Below are 7,191 nucleotides of genomic sequence, written 5' to 3' on the forward strand. Positions count from 1 at the left end.
GCAAATACGGGCCAAGTCCTGCATGTTGATACATACATTCATATTCTTATGACTTAATGGACTCACATTTGCTTCTTGAGGGTTCTGGGGCACAAGCACATATTCTCTTTCTTGCTAGAACAACAAGATGTAGGAGAAAAAAGTTTCCTTTTCAGGAATGCGTATCCAACCTCATTCCCTCTAAATTTCAAATTTGAAATAAGCATATATCTAACACCACTCTTTGCTGTTATTCTCATTGACTTTCACTGGTCTTCTCTCTACTTAAGGTCACTGTAATAGTTTGGGTTACACATATTTTCACATGAGCTTAAACATTTTAGTAAGCATGCTGGGTGAAGCATTATCACTCACTTGTACAGTCCTAGAGAGCCACACCAAATCACTCTATGATCTTTACATGCAGAAATGCACCACACAAATCTAAGCAATGGATAAGTAATATGCATTGATCAAGACTGAACATCATTATCTAGAAAAAATCAGATGAATGAACGCTAACATCAGCTTTGCCTCAGAACACACCAGTCACTGATCCACTGAGACCTATAAGCCATGCATAGTGGAAAAGAGCATGGGGACTGAGTTTAGTGTCTCATTCAATACCACAGACTGCAGTAACTGAAACAAGCAGGGGCTTCCAAAAAACCACCTTATTTACTAGGGAGTGATGAGCTTAAATGCACAGAACAAAATTCAATGTCCCACTACTGCAAACAACTATCACAAAATTTGCAACCAATCTGAAGACCTAATGAGAAAAAATACCCTAAGGAAAGCCTTTGGACTATGACTGTTCTCTGTGACTGCATCAGGAAATGGAAGCTATATGTCCTTCTGCTCTAAAGGAGCCCACACAAGAAAAGTTAATGGGAGTCAAGGGAAAGCTCAAAGCTGATGGGTTTGAGCTGAAGGCCTCAAGGAGCTTTGTCAGTGGTCAGTCAGTGACCTCTTGCTTATATAACTCCTGTTGTTTTTAAGCTCTTACCCCCATCTGGGTACAACACTGGAATGCTAGGAACAACCAACACACAAGCTGACAAAATTGTCAGGTCTCCTACATATTTCTTTTTCTATTTCTTTCCCAAGTGTTGCTGAATCTTCAGTCTTAACTAGAACTGGACAGAGAACCCTGCCACTGTTTTGCCATTTTGTATCACAGAATTTCTGAAAGAAGATAAAAACTCAGTATTTTTGTCCTGGAAACTATTACCTGTTTTTCAAAAAAAACTGGCTACCCAGTCTAAAGTGAATAACAAAGAACAAAGTCCTGCAATAAAGCTTACAGAACACCAGAGTTCAAGCATTAACATCAGTTGAAGATTTCCAGACCCATCTGAAAACCACCCATCTGCCACAAGCTACACAAATCACAGAAAAAAAAAGAGGTACATTCTTTTCACTTAATCACTAAACCTCACTGTAGTGACTCTAGACAGGGCAAATACAACTGTGGAATAAAACAATTATCCTTTTACATTTTGAGGAAAGAGGTGAGATCCCAAAAGAATAGGAAAAGGGAGTAGTTCAGAAGGTAACATATTCTTTGAGCCAACCTCCTCCACAGAAGTTACTTCAAGAAAAACCCTGTGGCTTTGGCTACACAATAGTAGAGTTTCTCTGAGAAGAGTGATTCTGCATTTCTGAGATCCTAGTAAAAAACTGGAATTTACTTAAAGCTGTCATCTAAGAGATGATGGTCTTTCTTCTTACTTCCTTTTTATCAGAGTAGTTAAGTACTTGTGAAACACAACCCAGCTATTGTTAGGATAAAATGCTTTTCTTGGATTATTACCAACATACATATTACTGTCAGACCAAAAACATGGCCACTGCATAGAAAATTCTGAAGGAAGTTTTTTAATTTGTGACCAGAAAAATGACATTGAAGCAGAAAACCCACTCTACCAGTTTTGAGATGTAATTTCTTGTTAGAACTAGAGGGATGGGATATTTCCCTTCCAATACAGCTGGCAATCCAATTTTCCAGAAATGCAGAAAATGAAAAGAATTCAAAACTGAATTCTGAATCAGCCCAGAGACTTGATCCTTAGGTGTCCACAGTCTAGATGGATCTCTAATTCCCTCATACCAGACAGGTGGCCAGTCTGATAGAAGCAGAAGCCTCACAGTTTTCATGAACCTTAAGAAGTCTTGGTATCATCTGACTAAAAAATGAGTTTGTTCAGTATTTCAAGTACTGAAAGATGGGAAAAACATTTTAGGTCTACATCAAGTGAAATAAGGAAAAAAATTCACAGAATGTTCAGAGGCACAGTCCTTTAATAAACACAGAACTCACTGGTGCCATATGCTTCACTATATACTGATTTTTATGTGTGAGAAGCAAGCTGATGGCTCCCTAACCACAGAGGGAAGAAGTGACACTTGTTCCTGCTGCACCATGCACTAATTTAATAAGTTAGCACTGGTCACCTACATGAAATATAATTAAGCATCTGAATGCCATTGTTGCCACCTTGGATTATAACTATGAAAATGAATGTGATGATGGTGACAGGATGGCAAATATTATGTATGTTAACTTCCAAAACATGAGAAGCATTCATAATAATAAATGACACTTATGTAGTCTTTCATAAAACAATCCCAAAGTACCTGACAAAATGATACAAAACTACTTATTAGAAGCATTGCTTCACCCATCACTGAAACACAGCCCCCAGCAGAAAGAAGGCAACAACCTTTAAACACTACAGAACATATTATGACAGAGGATGTGGACTAATGTATCCAGTGTATAGCAGAAGGGAATTCCAGACAAGTAATACACAATTTCCCAGAAGTAAGTGACCTCCAGCTAAAAATTTGTTTCATTCAAGAAATGTCACAAGCCTCTAGCATACAGAAGATACCACCCTTACCAATAGACACGTGAAAAAAAAAAAAAAAGAATTGCGTTTACAGGTATCTTAGAGGTCATATATACACTCAAGTACTCGCTAGGTTCCTCAGAGTTCCTCACCATATAGGCAACACGACCTGTATGCTTCAACTTATGACCAAACTAACCACAAGACAAGACCTTGCAGCAGAGAGGTTGCCACAACCCAAGGCCACTGTCCAGCAGCAGCTTTTCCACTGCGCTGAAGCACACTTGGCAGCGGGAGCTGAACCTCCCTGGCTCAGATTCAGTCTCCCTTCTGCAGCTCCCCGAGCAGGTGCCAGGGGAGCAAGGAACCTGCCCCAACAGTGTCCTGGAACAGGCAGCAAGCCCCAGGCCACCGAGAACACGCACAGTGTAGGAATCCCAGCACGGCACACAGGCAAGTCTGGAGCTTTGCCGCTGAGCCTTGACAGGCTTAAGCAACTCTGGAAGCATCTTGCAGAGGGCTGCTGGTGCTTCCAGATGGAGAGGCAGCTGAAGGCAGGCTCTGAAAGTCCCAGTTTTGGATTGAGGGATTTGTTCCTTCACAGAGACACCCTCGGGAACTGTCGGGAGAGGAGTACTAGAGAGGACGTAGTTCCAATATTTAACTTGTTACGGCTGTACAGATATTAAATACCAGCACTAATAATAGCAGCGTAGCCGCACTCACACAGTGAAGCCGCCTGAGCTCGGGGCTTACTCTGCTGGTAACTATCATCGGGTGCTGGGAAACGCTTTTGCAGAGAGGAGCTGCTCGTCCCCTCACACTCCAGACGTGCCGCGGGGCTCCCCGCAGGAGCCCAGTCCGACCCAGCGCCGCCGTCCCGGCCACCTCTGCCCCTCACCCCGCAGCCGGGGCTGCACCGGCTGGGCCGGGCCCACCGCTGGCCTGACCCGGGGCCCGAGCCGGCACAGCCCTGACCCGGGGCCCGACTCGGCACAGCCCTGCGCTCCCCGCCCGCCCCAGCGCCAAGTGCCGCCAACCGCCTCCCGCTCTGCCGCCTCGGGCCTTCCCGGCCAGCAGCGGAGCGAGCGAAAGCCGCTCTCGCCCCACGACTCGGGCGAAGTTTCCCGGCCCGGGCGCCCTGTGGGGCCGAGGGCACCAAGGGCACGCCCGGCACGGCAGCGGGCCGCGGGAGATGGCGGAGCGGCTCCGCAGGCGCTCCCCAGACCCCACTCGCTCACCCCGCGGGCCGGACGCTCTGCCAGCACCACCGCACCCCGCAGGGCCCCGGTGCCAGAGAGCCGCGACCGCCCCGAGCGGGGCGGGACTTCCCGGGGACGGGCACGAGTGGTGGAGTGGGCTGGAGGCGGCGGGGCCTGGGGAGCGCGGGGTGCCGGACGGAGGGGCGGGAGGACGGCCGGGGAGCGGAGCGCTGCTCCTGTGCCTGCCTGCGGGGCCCGCCCCGCTCGCCGCCCGCTCCCCGGCCCCAGGAGTTCCCCCGTGGAGGGACGGGCAGCTATGCTTTGTGTCATCCTAGGCTACTAGTACAAAGGAGAGTCGGTGGCTGTGAGCATCCTGCTCGTCCTTGTGCGTACCCCTGTTTACACGAGGAGGAGGCTGGAATCCACTGAGTCATTTTGGGGAGGCGCGGGGTGTGGGAGTTCGTGCTGAGTGCTTGGGCTTGCAAGAGGCAATAATTTTTATCTGCCCTTCAATGCAAATAGGAAGGTTTAAAGAGGCATTTCCAAGTATCTACACCCAGGATGGCAATGACTGGTTCTGGAAGCTAACACCAATTTAGAATCATAGGATCATTAAGGTTGCAAAAAACAACCAAGATCGTCGAGTCCAACCTTTGGCTGAACACCACCGTGTCAAGCAAATCTTGGCACTAAGTGCTATGCCACATTCCTGGGCAGTTCATTCCAATATTTTTTAACCCTTTCAGTAAAGATTTTTTTTTTTCCTGATGAAGAATTCACCTTCAGAATCCTTCATCGAGGATCTAAAAAGCATCTTATTTACCTAAGGCTCTCAGCATCCAGTGTGGTACTATTCCATTTTATAGAAGTGTAAGGATGCTGGCAACATGACTAGCAAAGGCACAGGGGACAGAACTCCTCTAGACCTCACACATAGCCAAAACTGAAGCAAAGTCACCCAGTGAATTGTGAAGTCAGGAAGAGGACCTGAAGCTTTTCTGGGAGAAGTACTTACTCTTTTCATTGCTATCTGTTCAACTCTTTCTTGTTCCCATTTGTAACAGGCTGGGGCCCATCAGCGTGATGCCAACAAATGGATTCTTGGGTGCCTGCCTTTAATTTGGCCTGGGAGATGTGGATCCTAGCTTTTATTCAGATCTCAGATATTCCTGTGATGCAGAAAGTGAGTGGGCAAGACTGAGAGTGAAAACCAATGCACGCTGATGCATGGGCCGTTTATCATCTATCTTGCAGTGAAGGACAAAAGTGGAGGTAGTGGATGAAAAATGAGGAGGGTGCCAAAGTAAACAACTTTAGAGAGGTAGGAGGTAACAGAAAGTTTTCTTTTGTGAAAGTGGTGGAGAAATGAAGGCTAAAAAAAAAAAGGCATTTTGAGAATGCTAGACCTGAGGGTTAGAGTCCACAATGACTGTGGATATTGGTGTGGGGAGGACACAACCTTTAAGATCGCACTAAAGGGAAATTACTGCCCAATAAGGGAAAGTAAAGATAAAGACAGTGATGTCAGTGAAATGCTTGGGATCTTTTGAATTAGCATCCACTCACCAGGAATATGCAATAGTGATTAACACAAATAGATGGCTGGAATTAGGCTGTTGGGAGGGTTCCAGTTGTCCATATCACTTGTTTTTATTTACTTCTCATATGAAGTCAACTGAGTAGGGGTCCTGCAAAGATTAAGTGGAGATATGAAGGCCTGTCATTTCTAATGGCTTGTATTTCAACATGTTCATATTGCTGGGAAGTCACTGCAGGAGAAATTATGTATGAGAGCTATGTTAAAAATAGTCATGCAATGCTTTATGGAACATCATTTGTCACTGGCCTTATCCAACCTGTTTTGAAGATTTGTGATGAATTTTACATAAGGCCTGAACTTCTACATCTTTTGTGTTTTAAAATATACAAGCAATATTAAAACTTGGGTAGGTACAAAGTAAAATCATATTCAGTCTGCATTTTACACATGCAGAATGAGCTTCTCTTTAAAGCAATCTTCCCTATGTCCAAAGCAAAGTAAGATACTATATTTTTGATTTTTACATCCTCGACTTCAACCTGCTACAAAATAGAGGCTTGTAAACGTAAAGTAATGGGGTTGCCTCGTTCAGACCAAATGCATAGTGAACAATGAAAACAAGTCAGCAGCTGGCAGTCTATACATATGACACTCGGTTCACAATTCAGGTGACTTACAACCTTGTGTAATGTATCTGGCATTTGTATCCACTTGTCCAATTCTGAAAACCAGGCTGTGGTCTTTCTAGAAATATTGAATTGGTTGCCAAATTAAATGGTTCATGACATTGGGGAATCAACCCACCACCCTTGCCCCCTCAAGCCTCTCAGTTATACAGACAGCAGTGATAGCTGTCAGTAACATAAGAAGCTAAAGTACCCATATTTCAGAGTTCAGAATCAATGAGAAGTAGTGGAGGAGGAGGAGAAGGAGGAGGAGGAGGAGAAAAAAAGATGCTCTTTATTTTGCCAGGTCTTCACTAAAGGAAAGCTTGATGTCAGTAGGTTTTGTAGAAATTACAGTTTGGGTTAAATCATGCCTGTGCTTTTCTCCACCTCAGTCATGGAATGACCAGAAGGAGCACTGAAGCCAATGTTCCTTTTCCATTTGGGACACTGTTGTAAACTCTGTCCCTTGTTTAACAATAGACACAAAATAAGGACCAAATACTTGCAGTGCTTGAGCTTCAGTAGCCTTTCTTCTCTTTGCAAAGGTGTATGAAGAAGAGAGCAGACCAATGGTTGCAACATCAGACCTGGTGACCTAGGGGAAAGTGCTCTCAAGGGTTCATAACCAAAGGGCGCATAGGTCCCAAAACCAGGTGGGTTTTCCAAGAGCAGAGAGGCTGTGAGAGCCACTGCCACTTGGGTAGCTATGGAAACAGCTGAGTCACTACACTGGGACCCCAGGGAGTGGGACCCCTGAGACTGAGTGATATCTTCCAGACTAAAATCTTTGGCTTGGGGCTCAATTTCTCAGGTTATATAGAAGATAGAAAAAACATGCCATGTTTTAGTTTTGCTCAGAGAACAATTGATAAGGTTTACATGAGCTTAAATGCAGTACTTTTCTTCTTTGAAACAAGCCCTTTTTGAGGGGACTGTGGTAACAGTAA

Source organism: Cinclus cinclus, chromosome 1, assembly GCF_963662255.1.
Source record: "Cinclus cinclus chromosome 1, bCinCin1.1, whole genome shotgun sequence".
In the NCBI taxonomy this organism is placed as follows: domain Eukaryota; kingdom Metazoa; phylum Chordata; class Aves; order Passeriformes; family Cinclidae; genus Cinclus; species Cinclus cinclus.